The 22,878-nt window shown below is 43.3% G+C and overlaps 1 protein-coding gene across 1 annotated transcript in view; it reads left to right on the top strand.

Annotated features, from left to right (window-relative positions):
* The first annotated feature begins 287 nt into the window (after window positions 1-287).
* Window positions 288-22,878, top strand: part of LOC142294969 (N-acetyllactosaminide beta-1,3-N-acetylglucosaminyltransferase 2-like) — a 42,060-nt gene continuing 19,469 nt past the window's right edge. The window contains exon 1 of the mRNA XM_075338044.1: window positions 288-435. The gene's annotated coding sequence lies outside the window, so the exon portion shown is untranslated. The remainder of the gene's footprint in view (window positions 436-22,878) is intronic.

Raw genomic sequence — 22,878 nt, forward strand, 5'->3', positions numbered from 1 at the left:
ATGTTTCACATGTTCACCACACTACAATCATCAACTTATAAGAGTCATTCATCAGCCAATCAGAATGCATCTTTCATTTTTTAAGCGTTCCTATTGGTTGCTGTGCACAATGGCTCTACCTTTTTCTTTTGACCATGCTGCGTGTCAGTAAGGGGCGGGGCTTCATTGTTTTCTCCGCGCTATGTCACTCACAGAAATACCCGGCCCACTTCGCCGTAACTGTCCAATAAGGATGCGCTACACCGCAGGCTCCGCCCCGGCTGTGAGTGACTCGCCGTCAGGCTGTGCGGTGCAATCAGTGGACGGCACTAGCTCCTGCGCGCTCGCACGGGACCTCGGGCTTCACCCTCTTCAGGTGACTGCGGGGAGATGAGGCAGCAGAGAGGATGATCAGCCCCTGGGAGCACTCACTGCACAGGAGCCGTCCCGCCCAAGGTAGGTGTGCGTGCGCCTATGCTGCGGAGCGCCCAGCTGCAACAGGGTGTCGGGTCCGGCGTGCTGCAGCCTCTCCGGGCGCGCTGCCTGCCGCTGGAGCAGACTTTAGTTCCCTCCCGCCCGGATGTTTGTGTTGAGGCTCATGTAGAGTCCTCCCCTGGACGCCGCTCCGCTCGGATCCCGGCTCTGCTCTACGTAACCCTTCATGTGCTGAGGTGCGGACTCTGCAGCGTTTGGCAGGAGGGCTGTGTACACTGTATCTGCTGCAGAAGACGGACGTCCTGCACCCAACACACGGCACAAGTCACCCCGTGGCTCCAGATGGAGGGACCCCCGAATGCTCCCTCTCCAGGACCCCCTGTAATGCTCCCTCTCCAGGACCCCCTGTAATGCTCCCTCTCCAGGACCCCCTGTAATGCTCCCTCTCCAGGACCCCCTGTAATGCTCCCTCTCCAGGACCCCCTGTAATGCTCCCTCTCCAGGACCCCCTGTAATGCTCCCTCTCCAGGACCCCCTGTAATGCTCCCTCTCCAGGACCCCCTGTAATGCTCCCTCTCCAGGACCCCCTGTAATGCTCCCTCTCCAGGACCCCCTGTAATGCTCCCTCTCCAGGACCCCCTGTAATGCTCCCTCTCCAGGACCCCCTGTAATGCTCCCTCTCCAGGACCCCCTGTAATGCTGAGCTGCCCCAATTATTTCTGCCACCTTCCATTTTGTTTGTAAATAGATACAAATGTTTACAAATTGGAAACTCTCGTGATGAAGTCTGACAACTGTACTTGGTCCATGATGCAAATGTCTATCAGATGAAGTCTCCTGGCAGAGGGGGGCAGTCTGGAGCTGGGGGGATCCAAGATGTCCCAAATGAGAAGATCGATGCTCTGGGATGGAGACTGAGGGGGATCTGAGATGCATTTGGGGGGGGGGGTGCGCTCTGGGATGAAAGGTGTTGTGTGTGTGTGTGTATATTGCCTCTGGGATGTAGTTTGGGGGGGTGCTCCTGGCTGGAAACTGGGGGTGTGGGTTGGGAGCTTCTGGGATGGAGATTAGGGGTGTGTGTATGTATTTTGCCTCTGGGGTGGAGTTTGGAGGGGTGCTCCTGGGTGGAGACTGGGGGTGGGATGTTCAGGGACAAGGTGTGTGTGTGTGGGCTCTGGGATGGAGGCTCTGGTGCTCCTGAATAGAGACTAGGGGTGGGATGTTCAGGGATAGGGTTGGGAGCTTCTGGGATGCAGTTAGGGGTGGGCTCTGGGATGGACATTAGGGTTGTGTGTGTGTGTGTATATGTATTTGCCTCTGGGGTGGAGTTTGGAATGTGCTCCTGGGTGGAGACTGGGGGTGGGATGTTCAGGGATAAGGTGTGTGTGGGCTCTGGGATGGAGGCTGGGGTGCTCCTGAATGGAGACTAGGGGTGGGATGTTCAGGGATAGGGTTGGGAGCTTCTGGGATGCAGTTGGGGGTGGGTGGGCTCTGGGATGAATTTGGGGGCTCTGATGGGGATTCTGCACTTGGGACCAAAAGTTTCACGTGGCGGCCCTGATCGTAGGTGCAGAGTGTACATCTTCGTTCAGACCTTGTGTGTTAATGTACTTCTAGTCATGTTTTACAGACTAATGGGTGTGTTGTCATTTTATTTTTTTTGTAAGGCTAAGTTCACACATCCTGTGTTTTCAATCCGTCAGGTCCGTCAGCAACGGATCATTCATTTTCAAGATGTCAACTGATGCAACTGATGTGTTTTTCACAGGATTCCTTTCACAGGATTCCTGTGAAAAAACGGATCAGTTGCGTCCGTTACATCCGCTGTGCGTCCGTTTTTTGACGGATCAGTCATGATCCGTCTGTGTTTGGGACAGCCCAGTGGACGTGCCAAGCATGCTGGGCATGCTCAGTAGAGCATGACGGAATCCTGCGCTGGATTCCGTTGTAAGACGGATTACGACGGAATCCAGCACCATAGACATGCATTACAAGCTTGACGGATGGCGACGGATTCCTGCGCGGCGCGTTAATTTTGACGGCCCGAAAAACGTTACATTCTGCGTTGCTCCCCGCTCGGCGGTCAGTCAAAAACGACGGACCGCGACACAGCGGATGCAACGCAGGGTCATCAGTCGCAATCCGTCACTAATAGAAGTCTATGGGGAAATACAGGATTCCTGCAAAATATTTTGCAGGATTCCGTAATTCCTCAAGGCTACGGATTGTGACTGATGCAAAACACAGGATGTGTGAACTTAGCCTAAGACAAATTGGCCAACATCAGAGCAAGGCCTTTGGGTAAGGCCCACCACGCACCTGTCCACGATTTACACTTTATTTGTATTAAACATTTGATGGCTGCTGTGACTTTCATACTGCGGTTTGGAACAGCAAACCTCATCATCCTCATCATCGATGATATTGACCAAGAGCTGGTGAGTTCAGGTTATGGAGCTGGGACCCCCAATGAAGACCCCTCCGTCATTTCCAAGCATCCTGAGCTCAGTTGTCCAGGCCATTCTTATTTGTGGGGTCTGTTTTGGGGCGTTTTTCCTGCTCATCTACTTTAGGTCTCACCCTGGCTCTTAGGCTACTTTCACACATCAGTTTTCTGCATTCAGGCACAATCCTTTTTTTTCCTGATGCAAAGGATCCGGCAAAAACGGATGCAAACCGTATCCACCGGATCCGGTTTTTAACGGATCCATTATGCCGGATGCGTACAAAACCGGATCCGGTGGATACGGTTTGCATCCGGTTTGTCCTTTTTTTTTGAAGGATCAGCTTTTTTAATTAATTTGGTGCATGCGCAGTTTACAAAAACGGATCCGGTAGCCGCATCCATTTTTTACCGCATTGCGCCGGATCCGGCGTCCATAGGCTTTCATTGTAAAACACGCCGTATCGCGCCGGATCCGGCGCGATGCGGTTTTTTTGCCGGACAAAAAAAACGTTGCAAGATACGTTGCCTCCGGCCGCCGCTTTGATAAATTTTGCCGCATCCGGAAAAAACCGGATGCAACGCAAAGCCATCAGGTACAATCCGGTTACAATGCAAGTCTATGGGGATAAAAAGGATGCGGTACCGGATCCGATTTACCCGTTTTTTTCCGGATTGTACCTGATGGCAAAAACCTGATGTATGAAAGTAGCCTTAAAGTTGTCTACCCGATCCACCTGTGACATAGCAGCTGGTGAGAAGGCTCTTGCTGGACCTGCATTATGTAACGTCCCCCTCTCTTGTTCATGCTCTATGAAGAGTGGGGCAGATTTACTAATCCGGTTCAAGAGTATGAAAATGCAACATATGCATCGGCTGCCATCCTGGATGATACTTTGGTCCCACTGGACATCACCTCCTCTGTGCCCCTTTTTGTACCTATAGGCTCAGATGAGCGTCGTGTGGCCCCGTCAGTCAGTTTGCGGCTCATTTTATGACATTGACTAATCAGTATGGAAAACATTGGTGTGCGCTGTTCTGGTTCGTATGTGATCGTGCCGGCCTCCTTCCCCTTTTTTTTTTTTTTTTTTTTTTTTCTCCCTTCTTCTTCCCTCCCCCCCCTCTCCCCAAACTATGAATTCGGCTGAAATGTTTGTGCACGGCATTCCTCTTTAAGCAGCAACCTTTGTTTATGGACCTGATCGTATCTGAAACTCATTAGAAATGTATCAAAAACATGACTTGTCATAATACTTTCCATTTTTGATGCATTTTCTCCAAGGTCTGGGCATGAAAACATTCATAAACCTGCTCTATTGATCTTGTAGCCCTTGATCAGGAGTGATGTATACACGCGCCATAGAAGAACTGTCCTGCGTACTGCGGTGACGGATGAACCTGCCCCTTTATGAGGATGGATCGTCTTTCTGCTCCATCTGCACAGTGTATACCCCAGTATTACAGCTCCTGGGCCTGTGTATATGGCCCGCCCTGGGAGCTGCTGCACAGAGGGATATGTTACACCCAGCTGATGCTGTATATAGTGAAGCAAGAACCTAAAAATATACATGAGCCAGTCATCACCCAGGATACAGATATAGCAGGAGGGAAATTACCTTCTTTACTTTTTGGATCGGCAATTGACACCTGCCGCATGGGTGTCGCTACAGCACATTTTGCTATAGAGCCCCATAGTTGCCTGTTTGTGCTCTTGACCTGCAGTCCTATGTAAAATCATGACTGTGCTACTACTTAATAGATTGGACTCCGCTATGTGTGTGCCCGTAGGTTGCATTGCTTTACTTTTCCTATCTGGTTTAGGCTGCTTTCACACATCCGTTTTTTGCCGTCCGGCAAAGAACGGATAAAACTGATCCGGCGCCGGGTCCGTATTATTCCCCATTGACTTGTATTAGCGCCGGATAGCCTTGCGTTGCATGTGGCGTCTGCCGGATCTGGTGAAATGTCTTTGTCCGGCGGCCGGAAAGGACGCAGCATGGAACGTTTTTTTGTCTCCGGCAAAAAAAGACCGCGCCGTCCGGCATTTGTATAATGGAAGCCTATGGGCGCCGGATCCGGCATATGATGGAATCCAATGACCCAGTTTTTTGAACTGCGCATGCTCTGTAGCACAACGGAAGGAACAAACGGAAAAAACTGATGCGCCGGATTCGTTGCATCAGTTTTTGTTTTTTTTGCCAGATTGTGCCGGACGGCAAAAACGGATGTGTGAAAGCAGCCTTACCGAGGGCTCTCAGGACAGTGTCTTGGAGATGTGGAAAGCTGGTGAGGTGACACCGGAGCTAGAACGGTTTATAAGGAGAGCCGGCTGTGCCCCCGACTGTGCTAATAATACGGTAGGAGTCCGCTCATTAACTAGTGAGGGTGTATTTTGTCTGGAAGTGAATCAAAGAAACATTGTTTTGTCAACCACAAGTTTTCTACTGGGAGAAGGTGCTACATGTTGAGATCAAGCAGAAGGGGTTAACTTCAGACTTGCCCACTTAGATAAGACCCTGCCTTCTCCTGTTGAATGTCAGCTTTTGGGTACTTGATGTTTTGTACCCACAGATTTGTGATCATTGGGCTTTCGAGAAGAATCTGTGCCCTTAGTATCTCAAGTATAAGCTCGTTGAGAATAAAAGGGCATTTTCTCTAAAAAGCAAAGCTTTAAGGAGCTTCCTCACTTCTTGAGTGTGAGAATCCCCAGCAATTGATCACTGTGTGATATGAGAATGCAAGTTCAATTGTTGCATTATACAGGGTGGGACGCTTATTTGGATACACCTAAATAAAATGGGAATGGTTGGTGATATCGACTTCCTGTTTGTGGCTCATTAGCATATGGGAGGGGGAAACTTTTCAAGATGGGTGGTGACCATGGTGGCCATTTTGTATCCAACTTTATTTTTTCCAATGGGAAGAGGGGCATGTAACACATCAAACTTATTGAGACTTTCACAAGAAAAGCAATGGTGTGCTTGGTTTTATTTTAGTTATTTACAATTTTATGACCACTTGTAAAATGTGTTCAAAGTGCTGCCCATTGTGTTGGATTGTCAATGCAACCCTCTTCTCCCATTCTTGACACACAGAAAAAATGCTAGCACAGGCTTTCAGTATCCGTTGTTTCAGATGCTGACCATGTTGTTGTCTTCACATAATAGACCATTGCCTTTTAGATGACCCCCAAAGATACAGTAAGTCTAAGGAGGTCAGATCGGGAGACCTTCGTGGTCATTCAACTGGCCCACGATGACCAATCCACTCTCCAGGACACTGTTCATGTAGGAATGCTCGGTGCACCATCACATTATGGTGTCAGCTCCGAACATTCCTACATGAACAGTGTCCTGGAAAGTGGATTGGTCATCGTGTATCGTAAATTGTGTACCCAACAGCAGGCCGCACACTATAGGAACGTCAAAAAGGGAGCAAACTTTTAATTTGCCATATGTGCAAAGAAGGAAAAACAAACAACGCAACGATTCAGCTCCAAAGAGCATTTGTCAAGCTATTCTTTTATATTAGGTTCCTGTGCTGTAATCTGCAGGCTTTGCACATGATAGGTTGTGTTTTTTTTTTTTTTTTTTTTTTTTTTTCACAGAACATTGATCGTTTTTATTTTGTTTTTTTCCATATGTATTTCCACAATTTTTCTGGAAGTGTTCAGAGAAGCTCGTGGAAACCTTGCTCTCCACCTCTGTATATGAGCGTGAGGTTTCATTAGTGGTGTGTTTGATGATAATGGAGGATGTCTCCCCGGAGTTGTTCTCGGGGGACGGAGCGGGCGTCTCTTGTCACAGGCTTGAATTAGTGTTTATAGCCGGCTGCGATCACAATAGGGCTGCGTCTATTGAGCGTCTGCTCTGTTATTTACCTGCTGTAATTTCATAGTGTTAAGTAATTGTGGCTGATGTATTATCGCTAATCGTATAGGTGTGAAAGGCCCAGAGCAAGTCTTGCTATTTTATTTTATATATATTTATTTATTTTTTTTTTATAAATCCCTCTTGTATTTCTTGGTTACACTTCAGTGATGATGGCTGTCAGATGGCAGGTGTGGCCCTCGGGGAAATCATTTGTCGTTAGGCCGGTCCTTCGCCCTCAATTACACCTTTTTTTTTTTTTTATTTTTTTTTTTTTTTTTCACGTAAAAGAAAAATGGACCGATTTTTTTTTTCATTCGTTTTTCACAAATTTATCAGTCTTCTGTTCTGCTGATTGTTGATCTGACAGATCACTACTGGATTTGTCTCTCCGATTTATGGACATGTACTTATAATGGTGACTGGGGTTATTCACAAGTGTTCTCCATCGAAAAACACGAATAGTGCTCGTACAAAAAAAAGATGTCTGACCACGAGTCCTTAGAAATGAGTCTTTGTTGCACTATTTATTTTTGCGTTTTATTGCTTGATTTTTGATGTATTATCCAAGGTGAAGTCTCGGCATGTGGAGCTGCCGGTGCTCGTCCCCGACTGACCGCGCTGCCGGCACGTGCAGAGGCTTTCAGCGTGTTTTATGGAGGGAGCGACTTGTATTTACTAAGCAACAGTTGTCTGGGGTGTAACTATAGACTGTTTGTGCAACAAGTCTTCCCCACAGGAAATAATGACGCAGCGCGAGTAACCATCATGTGTGAAAGCTGTAGGGCCTCGTTCACTCGCCTGCCTTTCATGTACGTGCATATTTTTCATTGATTACACTCATTATGGTCTATGCTTCTGTTCACATTGACATGTGTTGGCAGACTGTCTGTCCACTAATGAAATCCTGGAGATGTTTAATCCAGTGCACGGATCAGAATTGTCAGTATATAGGTCTGTATTAGTATTGTAATGTGTACGTTCCCCACAATGAGGTTTTGATGCTGCGTCAAAACCGCAGCAGCTTACAGATCCATGAAAATGGATGGATCTATAGAAATCTCTGGCGCACTGGGTTTTTAATACTTAGCGCAAACTGTCCTGCAGTGAGATTCCTATCCGCGGTATGACCGTTTTCTCTTGCGGTAAGCTGTTTTTTGTGCAGATTTTTCCCATAGACTAGTCTGCACCGAACTGACCATTTAGGTGAGTATTAAAGTCATTTTTACGTTCTACACAGCGGCCTGGGCTCTTATATACTGCATTCTAACATGCCCAGTGGTGGTAGCTGCAGCTTAGTCACCAAATTCATCCTTTTCTAGCGACATTCCGGTCGGAGTCCTGTGATTTGTAACCCTCCGGCAGCTCCAGTGTTTCATGGTGTGGCCAGAAATTACAACTCCATACAAGTCTATGAGAGCCTTGTTCTGGCCCTGAGATGCATTGAGCGCCTGTGATGTAACTTCTCACTTCTAGTCAGTCAGAAGCTACAGGCACAAGATGGCGCGGCGACACCAGAGTGCTGTCTGTAAGGTATGAAAACACCAGAAGGAATCCACGACAGAGGACAGGGGGCTTACATTTAGGCTATGTGCGCATGGAGCTTTTTTTTCGTGGCGTTTTTCGAGTGTGTTTTGGGCTCAAAACTGCATGACTTTGCATTTTTGCTGTCCACACACACTTTTTTTTTTTTTTTTTTTTTTGTGCTACGCTTTTGAGCTAAAAAAAAATGGACATGTCAATTCTTTCCCGTGTTTTACTGCGTTTTTCACCCATGCAATGCATTGGAAAAACGCAATGATCAAAAATGCACCAAAATGTTTTTGTGTTGCGGCCAAAAACGCACAAACGCAGCGTAAAAAAACCCGCTGTGTACACACAGCCATAAACTCTGGTGTGGTGCTTTAAGAAAAAGAGAACTTGTGGCTACAATAAGGCTGTGTCCACGGTAGAATGTACCTGCGGATTTTTCTGCATGAAAATCCGCGACTTTCGCGGCAAATCCGCACCTTATTTTTGCCGCGGATTTTGATGCGGATTTTTTTTTTTTTCCCCATTCTATACCCAAAATCCGCACCAAAATCCGCAACAATAATTGACATGCTGCAGATTTTTCTGGATCAAAATCCGCGGCAAATCCGCCGCGGAAAAATCCGCAGCATGGACACAGCATTTCCAAAATGCCATTGAAATGGCTTGGAAGTGCCGCTGCTGCAGATTTTCGGAAAATCCGCGCAAAATCCGCAGCGTGGGCACATAGCCTAAAGGTTCTGTTCACATCCAGTTTGGAGATACATTGAGGTTTACCTATACACCAATGTGTTAAGGTGTTTTTTTTTGTTTTTTTTTTTTTCTCCAAATTGAAAATATATTCCATAATCTAGAGCAGAGGTCTCCAACCTTTACTTTGGGAGCCACATGTGGCTCGTGGGCCCATGATGCGTGTCTCGCAGCAGTCTGTCAGCTAGATGCATTAGCACCTGGTCTTGTAAACAGCTTTGAGTTCTCCAGATGGTGACTTGAGTAGTTCCACACAGAACAGCAGATCTAGATTGCGTTAGGAACCCCTGGATCTTGGTATATGGCCTCAATGAGATCTCTGTGGAAAATCTTTCTGCCATTACACAAGTAATGGGGGCCATGGGTGTCTACTTTAAAGGCGGTGGGGGATGGTTGTAGCTCACAACCCTCTCTCTGAGCTGAATGTGGCTCTCTGGTAGGAAAGGTTGGAGACTAGAGTCTTCCTTTTCTTGCCGTTTCAGTACAATCCTTAGTAAGTGGCGGGGATGATACACTCATGTAACCAGGATTTTCCCATGACGGAAAAACATCTTTTAAAGGGGTTTTCTTGCTTGAGATGTTGATCACACGCAGCAGTAATTGGAGCGCTCTTTAACCTACAGAGCACACTTATTCTCACTGCTGACTTCACACTTTGTAATCCGCTGATGTTCTGATCGTGTGCACTAAGCTGAAAACCAGCGGTGGCAGCAGAGGTGAGAGCGACCATGCCTCTGACAGCGCATTCATTAGCATGTTAGCATGCTCCTGTGGCCGTGCTAACATGCTAAGGGGGCTGACTAGCCAAGGGAACGAATACCCTCATGACTAGTCCCTGGCCTCATTAGCATATGATAAAAGATCTTTAAAAATACTTTTTGTAAAAATCTCTATCTATGCTGGTGTATACAGGGACGGTTAGGCAGGGATTAGCAATATGCACCAGGAACTGCTCGTGGTTCTGGGTGCATATTGGACCTGACAGGTTCCCTTTTAATAATGACTGCATTTATTTTATTTATTTATTTATTTATTTATTTTTTTTTTGTAATCCTGTTCCCTGGGTAAAGTGTTCCCCTTTTCTCTTCTTCCAGAAAACCTCTTTAAGCCGGCCAAATATTAATGTTTGGTGAACCAGCCTACGGTCTTATTTATATGGGGCCTCCTGATTCACCTGTTCTTGACTTTCGTCATTCAGGTTTAATCAGCCAGTTTGATTTCAACATTCCCAATCTTGTTCTCTGTGGAGAGAAGCCTCCGGAGCCGTTTGGCACCAGTTTGCTCTATTGTCGGTGTTTGGCTGAATGTGTATAACGTGTGGGTTGAGGTGGGGCGCCTGTGATTGTCAGTTGGGCCAACAGCAAACGGATCCCCTTTAAGCCTGGGTGATTTTTCTGTTTTTTGTGCTTTCGTTTCTCCTTCCCTTCCTTCAGAGAACTGTATAGATTTGTTTCCCTTCTTCTATGTCATCATGGCCATATGAGGGCTTGTTTTTTGCAAAACATGATTAGTGTAGTGGAAAATATCAAAAAAATTGTGAAATCACTAAAAAAAAATAATTTTTAAAATATACTTTTTTTGTCCATGTTGGAAAAAGGCAAATACTACAAAACCAGAGGTGACTTTCGGTTCCATTGAAGTGAATGGTTCCATCAAAGTCCTTTTTTTTTTTTTTTTTTTTTTTTTGGGGGGGTATTCAGACATAAACTCCATTGTGGAGCATTGTTTGAACCCAGCCTAAAGGGGACCATAGCGTTAAGTCTTCATAGTCTTCTTTCAGACATCATTTTCAGTAATATCTGCTTATTTGAGGAGGGCACCAAGATGTGATTGACTGCGTCTTGGAGTCCACATGAAATGCAGCCGAGAGTGATGTCCAATTGCCCCAACAATACATATGCTGAATCCCATTTTCCAGGACTTCAGACGGAGCCACTGACCTGAGGGTAATATGTGACATGAACCTATCCTTCCGCTCTTGGTATATTCACATATCTTTTGTTTTCTCCATGTTGCATGTGGATCTTGCCATATATATTGAAAAAGGTGAAACCTATGTTTAAAATCGGCAGTATAATTGACAATTGAATTTAGAATTTGCTTTTCATGTTTAAATTTTTTTTTTTCCACGGTACGTTCATGACAATTGGCAAATTTGCCACGCTTGGTTATACCCTATAACGTCCACAGATTTATTTTCCTTTTTGGTTGGATTACTGTTCTTAAAGGGAATCTGTCACCAGGTTTTGCCTCATAATCTGAGAGCAGCATAATGGAGACAGAGATCCTGATCCAGCAATGTGTCACTTACTGGGTTGCTTAGTGTAGTTTTGATATCCTTGTTTAATCAGCAGTAGATTATCATTACAGGACTACTTGGCGTGCTGCAAGTACTAGTCCAGCATATTCATGAGCTCTGTATAACTGCTAGGTCTGCAGCAGAGAAAATATTGAATTTATTAAAAATTGCAAACAGCTCAGTAAGTGACACATCACTGGAATCAGGGTCTCTACATTATACTGCTCTCATATGGGAGAGAAAAACCTGGTGACAGATTCCCTTTTAAGAAAAATAACTGTGCAAGCATTCTACATTAAAGTTGCTGTGATATGTTCTGTAGTATATGTAGGTTATGTAAAGCCGGCCTTCATGCATTGAGGTACCCATCCTACCAGTCATTAATGACCCTCTCCTGTGGAGTGTTTCAGCAGGCAGAAAACGTTTCTGAAAGGCGTATACATCTAAACTCTGCAGCTTTAAAGGGAGTCTGTTGTCACATGACTGTCCAAACCAAGCACAGACCGTGAAATCCTGTCACTTTAAGTTTATGGGCGGGCATTGGAGTCATGTGATCACGTTTGAGGGGAACTGAACGTGAAAGACTGGGAGCTGACATTTAACAGCTGTGTAGGCTCGTAACCAAGGTAAACATCGGGTAACTTGCTTGGATACCCGATATTTACATTGGTTACGGGCGTCTGCAGCTGCTAGGAGCAGGGCTGCATGCTCCCTGCAGACGTAACCAAGGTAAACATTGGGTAACTAAGCCCGCAGTTACCCGATATTTACATTGGTTACGAGCGTCCTCCGCTCTCGGGAGGGGGAGAGAGGGAGACTGATCACGCGAGGCTGGTTTCTGGGCATGCTCAGTAGAGAAAGCAGGATCCTGTCTATCAGCATGCCAGCGTTCACATGCATTTGCGTGCAGTATAGTCAGGATCCAGCAATTTGCAGAATTTGGACACCGCTTAAAAACACTACAAGTAGCGTTTTTAAAAAAAGTTAAAAAACTGCAAGTCAGTGGATCCTCACTATAACGCACGCAAACGCATGTGAATGCATGTTGACGCGAGTCCATTGCAAATGCATTGAAATGAAAACGCATTTGCACTGGATCAGTTTTTGCGTTAATAAAACGTTCATGACGGATGTTAAAAAAAAAAGTAGTGTGAAAGCCGCCTTACCTCATGTGCAGGGCATTACAGTAGCTTAGGTATCCATGGGTACAACCACCAGCAACTAACTGTCCCTATATGTTATATGTGTGGCCGTAACTTTGGATACCTAAGCTACTGTAATGCCCTGCACATGAGGTAAGTGACAGGAGAGCCATACTACATTTTTAATTGGAGGTAATTGCTAATATTATAATTTTATAATTGTATTTTATATTTTATTTCATTATATTCCTCTTCTTGGAGATGGGAATATCCCATTGAACATCTGCTCGGTTTATATTGGCTGATAACGGGGACCAATAAATCAATTTTCAACTCTGAGGGTTATAAATGTCTGCTGGATAAAATTAGGTTATCAATATTATAGTAGTTATTTATGATTGATTTTTATTTTATATTCATAAGGCAGGTAATTTGCTAAAGTGATTGTGTCCCGTTCCCCCAGCCAAGTCTCTGGCACCAGCTTTATCTTATCTCCCATGGATATAATGGCAGGCCCTCGTACTGCGCTGTACTTTAGAGATGTCACTTGTGTTCACGTTTGTCCCACTGGTGACCAGTATACCCACTGGAATGTCTGACTTCTCTCCCCAGTCTGATAACTGGGCCATATAGATGCCTTATCCATGATGAAAGCACCTGACTTGGAAGAGGTTTCATGTTGTACAGGTTCTGCCCCCGCCATAATCTGACTGTTCTGGAGTGTATAGATCGAGGCCGTGCCCGCTAGTGGGGTTCTGGCCGGCAAAATGTATAGCGCACAACTGCAGCCACGTGCCGCTGTTTTTAGCTCAGAAACTGGCAAATCCTCGAGGATTCACGAGTCTGCAGTCACGCAGAGGGCCTAGAGACCGGACAACCCCTTTAACGAATAATGGCTCTGCCGTAAACCCATCCGGTGCCCCGGCACCTAAAAGACAGTGTGCTCATAACCTAAAGGAGGAAAATATTCCCTGAAACGGTCTCCAATTTAAGATCTTTTTTGACAACCATAAACAATCTGCACGTGGCGTAATAGTAGCCGGCGTATTGCTGCTGTGTAGCTTTTTTTTTTTTTCTCTTTTATGGCTGCAGTGGCACAAAAATAACAAGCACTCCCGACTCCCAGTGTTACAATACTGCAGGCCGTTTCCACTTAACCCCGAGTTACTCGGTCAATAATTAACTTAATGTTTAGCAGCAATCATATGAGCTCAGAGAGAAGAATGTGAAGTGGCTTATTGAGAAGTCAGATGATGGAGGCTGTCAGGAGACTGATTAGATTTCTATTCAGAAGCATAGTTGTGTTCTAGTGCTGCCTAAAGGCCACGTTTCACTAAGCGACATTGCTAGCGACATCGCTGCTGAGTCACTGTTTTTGTGACGCAACAGCAATCTTGCTAGCGATGTTGCTGTGTGTGACATCCAACATCGACCTTGCCCTTGCTGTGAGGTCACCGGTCGTTGCTGAATGTCCTGGACAATTTTTTGGTTGTTGCTCTCCCGTTGTGAAGCACACATCGCTGTGTTTGACAGCGAGAGAGCAACGATCTGAATGTGCAGGGAGCAGGTAGCCGGCTTCTGTGGACGCTGGTAACCAAGGTACACATCGGGTAACCAAGCAAAGGCTTTGCTTGGTAACCAGAGATTTACCTTGGTAACCAGCGTTCGCAGCTTCTAGAAGCCGACTCCCTGCACACGTAGCCAAGGTACACATCGGGTGACTATAAGCAAAGCGCTTTGCTTAAAACCAGATGTGTACTATGGTTACCAAGCACAGCGTCATTACACGGGTCGCTGGTTGCTGATCTCTGATCGCTCTGGAGATCTGCCTGTTTGACAGCTCATCAGCAACCATGTAGCGACGCTCCAGCGATCCCTGCCAGGTCAGATAGCTGGTGGGATCGCTGGAGTGTCACTTAGTGTGACGGTACCTTAACCCTCACCTTCTTTCCTCCAACATCTGTTTTGGGGAGACATGGACGTCTGTGTGTGTGTGTGTGTCTGTGTGTGTGTGTCTGTGTGTGTGTGTCTGTGTGTGTGTGTCTGTGTGTGTGTCATTTTCGCTATTAAAATGTGTTTAGCTGGTTCTAGTTGATACTTTATTCCTTCTTTGATATGCTCTGTGTGAATTGGACCCTCTGTCTGCCACTTGCAGTTATTGCAGTGTGGGATCAGAGATGTCTCCGATCCCGGTTACGGCATCAAATCAGCTATAAGTTAGAGCTGCCACCTGCTGGTGATGGAGGGGAAACACTCCTCATTCTGGAATAATTTGTTAGTGTACTGAGTTGTGTGCCTTACAGTAATGGTAGAGTGCAGGAAGGGGTGTTAAGAATACATAAAACATTCTGGTAACAGCATCCTCTCCCGTTGAATGTCTGATATTGAAGCTTGTGGAGTTCACATAAAGGGTGTTTCGATGGTGGTTTTTTTTTTTTTTTTTCTTTATTGCCCCAAAAACTATTAATTGCTCCTCTAAAACTGACCAGTAACATACTATTTCAGTGCATTACTGAGACAATAGAGGATGGCATGCTGACTAAATACATAGTGTATTAAATTCTAGAAATTCTCCCTATTGCAAAATCCACATATAGTGAAATTTAATTAACACATATATATATATATATATATATATATATATATATATATATATATATATATATATATATATAATTTATTTTTTTGCCAGATTCCTAACACACTCGGTTACTTACTGTTATCTGTACAGCACATTTAATGCCTTTAAGGAAAAAAAGTTTTTTTCCCATATACTCACCACAATCAAAAATCTACAAAGATTTTTGTAATGATCATTGTTTTGCAGTTTATATTGAATGCTGCTGTCTTCCTGTCAGAATTATTGGCTGTAGACCTGTACGACTTATAACAATAATTTACTATAGTTTTCCAATATGTCCATAAAAAATATCTGATTACTTTTTTTTTTTTTTTGGTGTGTTTTATGGAATCCAAAGAGTTAAATTTTGGTCTCACCTGACCAGACTATGTTCTCCCAGTATTTCCCACGCTCATCTAAATGCTGTTGAGCAAACGTTAAATGCTCTTGAACCTGCTTTTTGTTCGGCAATGGAGTCTTGTGTGGTGAGCGTGCATACAGGCCATGGAGGTTGAGTGTATTACTTATTGTACCTGCTGATTCCAGGTCTATCTGTAACTGTCAACAGGTGCTCCTTGGCTTTTGGACAACTCTTTGATTTTCACTCCTCTGTCTGAAATCTTGTAGATCACCTGGACGTGGCCAGTTTAGGGTGAAATGGTTTTCTTTCCTTTGCCGGATTATGGCCCCAACAGAGCTCACCTTCAGTAGTTTAGAATTTCTTCATTAACTAATGTCGTCCATATGTTTTGCAACAATAAGGTTGCGGGGGGCTTGGGACAGCTCACTAGTTGTACCCATCATGAGATGTTTCTTGTGTGGCACTTTTGCAATGAGACGCCATCAGTTGAACCAGCTGATATTATTTTTCACTGAGTGGCAAGATTTCTTTCTGATTACTGTTCTATTTCAGCTGGTGTCATGACTCCTTCTAACCTTTTGCCCCTTCTTTCTTCATGTTAAATGTTGTCCCTGCGTCACTTGTCATTATTACACATAACTTAATTCGTGGACACCTATGGTTCGATTTCTTGACCTGTGCAGATTGGATGGATTATAAACATCTGGTGAGAAATTGATGTCAATAGCACCTTTACAAATATATTGACTTTGAAAATTGATGACGTGTTCAATACTTATGTCACCTGCTGTATGTTGCCGGTTATTACTGCAGTGGTGGTGGGGGTTGGGTAGAGACTTTGGAACATTGAGAACGGATCACCTGCAGTTGGTGACTGATGTGCGCACTGTTCATTCACCCACCACGTTTCCCACAGCGACATATATCGTAATTGAAACTGGAAGTTATTTAGAGGAAGTTTCTCTTATCTGCTAAAAACGTTACTGAGTGGGGAAACTGAGTCATTACAAGGACGTCGTCCTAGTGGAGAGACAGCGAGGCTGCTCGAAGACACGAGTCCTGGGTCCAATTCTGGAAACGTAACATGACCCATGTCACCTATGTCCCATTCATAATTCTGGTGGTGTTTGAACTTTGGGACCCTTCCTATAGCTATAACTGACAATTTAAAGCTAAATTTGTCCAAAAGGTCTTAGAGTACGGCATGGTGGCCTTTTCTTCTTCTCCTTTTTTTTTTTTTTTTCCTCAGAACTCCCTTTTTAAGCCATCCCTTTTTTCTAACCCTAACCCTAATTTCCATAGCCCTATCAATGTCCTCTTGATGTTTCTCTGCTTAGAGAAACACTGAATTAACAGGATGTTCCAGTAAGTAATTGTAAAGGTGGTTATTAATAAGAATATATTTTATTCTATAAAATATAATATATAAATAATTTATAGATTGTATCTTGTGTGTGTACATATCAGTGTGTAAAATATATATGTGTGTGTGTGTGTATATATATATATATGTATGTGTATATATATATATATATATATATATATATATATATATATATATATATATATATATATATATATATATATATATATATATATATATATATATATATATATATATATATATATATATATATATATATATATATATATATATATATATATATATATATATATATATATATATATATATATATATATATATATATATATATACACACACACACACACACACACACACACACACACACACACACACACACACACACACACACACACACACACACACACACACACACACACACACACACACACACATATATGTATGTGTGTGTATATATATATATATATACACACGACACGACACGCCTCGCTCATTAGCATATCATAAAGTATCTTTAGAAATACTTTTCTAAAGATCTCTAGATCTATGCTAGTGTATACAGGGACGGTTAGGCAGGGATTAGTAATGTGTACCCAAAACTGCTCGTGGTTCCCTGCTATCATCTGGTATTTTTGGGCCAAAAGTCCCACAATTTAATGTTAATTTTAGAATGTACTTTCACTCTTTCCACTGTGTGCCCATCTCCTTGTAGTGGGCAACAGGTAATTTTTTGCAAATGTTCCAATGAATCATGCTTGCCACAGTTTTTGTCAGTTGCCTTCCCCCCCCACCCTTTGGCAAGTACACGGTTTACTGTTTGGTATAGAGCTCGCTGGACCTGTCAGAGTTTTCAATTCTGGCTTTTATGGCATTCTGCCAATGGCCTGCTCTTCTGCAGCAAATATTAGCCCCCTGTGATTTCTCTCTGCAAACTTCTATAAGCAAGCCATAGCCAACTTATTCCATGCACTGTCCAAAAATTGTCCATGCAACAGGCTTCCTTTTTTTTTTTTTTTCACAAGTGATCCATATTTTGTATTTATTTGTACATTTCTGATACTCTTGTTTCGTCTATTGGACTTTGGAAGCGTGGAAGAAAACAGCCATTTTATTAAAGGCCGTGTAGTGGACAAAGCCAGGATTGGGGGAAGAAGGGGCTCTAGTCAGATGAGACCAAAGTAGAACTTTTTGGGCTAAATGCAAAACCCAATGTGTGGCAGAAAACTAACATTTCACATCACCCTGTAAACACCATCCCCACAGTCACACATGGTGGTGGCAGCATCATGCTGTGGGGAGACTTTTCTTCAGCAGGGACAGGGAAGTTGGCTAGAGTTGATGAGAAGATGTATGCAGCTAAATACAGGGCAATCCTGGTGGAAAACCTGATAAAGACTGCAAAAAACTTAAGACTGGGGCGTAGAATCACCTTGCAGCAGGACACCGACCCTAAATATATTGCCAGAGGTACAATTGATGGTTTAGATTAAAGCCTATTCATGTGTGTCACAGCACAGACCTAAATCCCATTGAGCATCTGTGACAAGAATAGAAAATTTCTGTTCAGATATCTCCATCCAATCTTAGCTAGAACTATTTAGCAAAATAAAATGGGCAAAAAATGTCCACCTTTTTAGATGTGCAAAGCTGGTAGAGACATACCCACAAGACATGCAGCAGTAATTGCAGCAAAAGGTGATCTTGCAAAGTATCGACTGAGGGGGGCTGAATACAAATGTATCTCAATTTTCAGATTTTTTTTTTCTTTGTATGATGCATTGTTTTATAAATGGTCTAAAAATAAAACAAAGTAGCAAGTATTTGTGAAGTGTATATATCCTCTCCCAATGAAATACATTTTAGTTTGTGGATGTAATGTGAAAAAAATGTTGAAAATTTCCCGGGGGTATGAATAATTTTTTTTTTTTTTTTTCCAAGGCACTATACCGAACAACTAGGAGCGGTGTGTATTTTATATATTTTGGGTTGTTTTCATGCTGTTTGTTGGCTTCTGCAATAGATATTTGTACTTTCTGATGTAGTTTCGTAGCAATAAGTCAACAAAAAGAAATGGGAAAACCAGTGTAATTAGCCACACTCCATCCCAATTCCTTGAGCTAGGGATTCCCCACTAAGGCCTAGGGTCCCCCCCCCCAAAAAAAAGTACAAAAAACAGATCTGTGCATTTAACTTTCTCATAGATTTAACGGAGTATCATTAACATAGAAGGACCAGAATAGGACATGGATTACGTTTTTTTTATTTGGCTAGTGATCTGTGTGGGAATGATCAAAGCCTCAGGGCTCTTGGCTTCACCTTTTTTTGTTTTTTGTTTTTTTTTAATCTAAATTTCTGGGTATTGATTTATATTGAGTTTGTCCACCCGGAGGCACTGACATTAGCATTCCACTGATAAGAGCGCTGCGTGTAGACTGGAACCACCTGCAATGTTTGTCGTAGAGGTTACTGAACCCTGTGACTGCGGATATACCCGTCCCCCTGACCTTAGTGGTACATCACGAGGCGATGACATATGGCTGATACCAGGGCTGTGGAGTCGGAGTTGGAGCTCATTTTGGTGGAGTCGGAGTCCGTATAAAATGCACAGACTCAGACTCCTAAAATATATAATAAATTGGGGACAGTAGTGCAATGCAGAATGCTGAATATTTTACTAAATAATATAATATTTAGTATAATGCTTATATTTAAGTGAAAAATGTATTGTAGTACAATGTGAACATCAGAGATTTAATTATTTTTATGATACAATAATCAAGATATTTAGATAGAACATAAAATATATTTATTGGAATACAACTTTAGAACAGAGAACTAATAAATTGTAAATGTGTAATATATACACAAAAAAACTATGTAATATAAAGTAGATTACATATATTACATATTTACAATTTATTACAGTTTGTGTTCTAAAGTTGTATTCCAATAAATATATTTTATGTTCTATCCAAATATCTTGATTATTGTATCATAAAATTTATTAAATGTCTGATGTTCACACACATGTTCATGTATTACAATAAATTTATCACCTAACTATAAGCAATATATTGAGGAGTCTGAGGAGTCTGAGGAGTCTGAGGAGTCTGAGGAGTCTGAGGAGTCTGAGGAGTCTGAGGAGTCTGAGGAGTCTGAGGAGTCTGAGGAGTCTGAGGAGTCTGAGGAGTCTGAGGAGTCGTTTACCGACTCCACAGCCCTGGCTTATACGGAGTGGATCCCTGTCCAATTGTGCTCATTTTTGGAAACCGTTTTTCTAGAGATTTTTCTATATTATATGGTTGGGGTTTTGTAAATCTTGCAGCCACACTCAAAAAAAACCCATAAACAAAACAACCAAAATCTCAAATGATCTGTTTTGGAATGGAAATTGCAAAGTTAAATCCAGTATTAAATATCCCCATTTACAATTGTTTTTATCTAATCCATTTTATTTTATTTTTTTTTGTTTTTCCTCCCATTGTATTGTTTGAAGTGGATCATTAGAATTAAAGGGAACCGGTCAGATCCAACATACACCCAGAACCACGAGCAGTTCTGAGTGCATATTGCTAATCCCTGCCTAACAGTCTCTGTATACACTAGAAATATGTTTTCTAAAGATCCCTTTATCTATGCTAAAGATCTTATATCGTATGCTAATGAGGCCAGCAACTAGTCCCCTGGGTGTTGCTTCCCTGGCTAGTCGATCCCATTAGCATGTTAGTACGTCTCTATGGGCGTCATAAGTCATAGAATGATCTCACTCACCTCTCCGGCTGCCATCGCCGCCCGACGCTGGATTCGGTTCAGTGCGCATGACCCCGGAGTTTTGGTCATGCGCACTACTTAAGATTAAAGCCAGGATGCACCTGGTTTCATAGTGCACATGACTGGAACTCCGGGGTCATGCGCCCTGAGCCGAAATCCAGTGTCGGGCGGAGATATTTTAAATCTGCAGCATGTCAATTTCTCTTGCGGGTACACTGAGTGTTCAGTGCAGATTATATTTTTTTTTTTTTTTTTTTTTTTTTTTTTTTTACATAAACTTGCATTTGATGCAGAAAACTCACAGGTACAAAACGAACGTGCCTTTTTATTGCGGTTCCTCCTACGTAAACATATCAAATGTAATCTGTACATAAGTATTTTGAAGTTTTGTTAAAGCCAAATATCAGAAAGTAACAAACAAAGCTGCTAGATTTACAACATGAGACAAAAATTGCTGTCAAAAATGGATAAAGTAAAAAAAAAAAATTGCAAGTAAAAGGTGCATAAATTCTGCAACATCAAAAACTCTTCTAAAGCAAATCGTGGAAATGTAGCCTACAGGGCGTTTTTAAATAGGGGTGATCAATCATTCACAATAGTTGCACAAGTCAACAACTGAGAATTTGCAGCTTTTGGCATTTATTACATAATGTGTCATTTTATCTTCTATGAATCACTTGGAACATTAGTTTATATGTATTCTTTCTGTACCATTTTATAGATGGTCAGTGCGACAGTGATAGAACCAAAGTGTCTGTAAGGCTATGTTCACACTAGAAAAATGATTTTTCTTAAGAAATTTCTTAAGAGTGCACCTGTGTTAAAAAAACGCACCTGAGTTTTTGCCGCGTTTTCGGTGCGTTTTTGGTGCGTTTTTACCGCTGGTTGCTCCCTGCGTTATTGTGCCAATTATATATGGCAAATAACGGTTAGCTGCAGAAAAGAAGTGACATGCTCATTCTTTTTCTTAAGAAAATCTACTGAAAGAATTTTCTTAAGAAAAAAACGCAGTGTGCGCACAGCTAATTTTTTTTGCCATAGGTTTTGCTGGGGAATGTCTGCAGAAAGGTTACAAGAATTTCTCAAATTTCTGCAGCAAAAACGGACCAAAAACGCAGGTAAAAAACGCAGTGTGTGAACATAGCCTAAGGGTACTGTTCCACTTGCATTTTGCAGGGACGAGTGCAATCCGATAAAACATCAGGCTACACTCACACCAGTGCAAAACTATGGGGCAGTGTCCATCTGCAATTAATTTCTCATGCTATACCGGCATGTGGAATGAATCGCAGCATGTTGTGTTTTAGTAGCAATTCTCGGCTCACGCACCCCCCATACAAGTCTATGGGAGCGCGTAAAACATTACACTGGACTCGCATGTCATCCGACTGCAGGGCGATTGTAAGCAGAGACGAGATGGGGAGAAAGTGCTCCATCCCTCTTCTCCGCACTTGTGATGTGAGTGCAAGATCACATGACCCTTGGCTGACGCTTGCAGCAGAGGGTCATTAGCATATCGCTTCCAATGCTCACATCAAAGCTATACACTAGTGGAACCGTACCCTAAGGGTGGTGTCACACACAGCGACGTCGCTGCTACGTAACCATTTTCTGTGACGTTGCAGCGACGCCGCTGTCGATGTGTGTGACATCCAGCAACGACCTGGCCCCTGCTGTGAGGTCGCCGGTCGTTGCTGAATGTCCAGCTTCATTTTTTTGGTCGTCGCTCTCCCGCTGTGACTCACACATCGCTGTGTGTGACAGCGAGAGAGCGACGAAATGAAGTGAGCAGGGAGCAGGAGCCGGCGTCTGGCAGCTGCGGTAAACTGTAACCAAGGGAAGACTTTTCCCTGGTTACCCGATATTTACCTTCGTTACCAGCGTCCGCCCTCGCTGCCAGTGCCGGCTCCTGCTCTCTGCACATGTAACTGCAGTATACATCGGGTAATTAACCCGATGTGTTCTGTAGCTAGGAGTGCAGGGAGCCAGCGCTAAGCAGTGTGCGCGGCTCCCTGCTCTCTGCACATGTACCACAGCGACACGTGTCGTTATGATCGCTGCTTCGGCTGCTGTGTTTGACAGCTAAGCAGCGATCATAACAGCGACTTACAAGGTCGCTGTTACGTCACAGAAAATGGTGACGTAACAGCGACGTCGTTGTCGCTATGTGTGAACCCAGCTTAAGGCTCTGTTCGTACTAGTTGTTTCTGTCTATGCTGGAGACTTCACTGACAGATCCAAATAAATTCTGACGGATCCCATTGAGTTATTCTAAATTTAAAAAAAACAACAAAA

Source organism: Anomaloglossus baeobatrachus, chromosome 3, assembly GCF_048569485.1.
Source record: "Anomaloglossus baeobatrachus isolate aAnoBae1 chromosome 3, aAnoBae1.hap1, whole genome shotgun sequence".
Taxonomy (NCBI): domain Eukaryota; kingdom Metazoa; phylum Chordata; class Amphibia; order Anura; family Aromobatidae; genus Anomaloglossus; species Anomaloglossus baeobatrachus.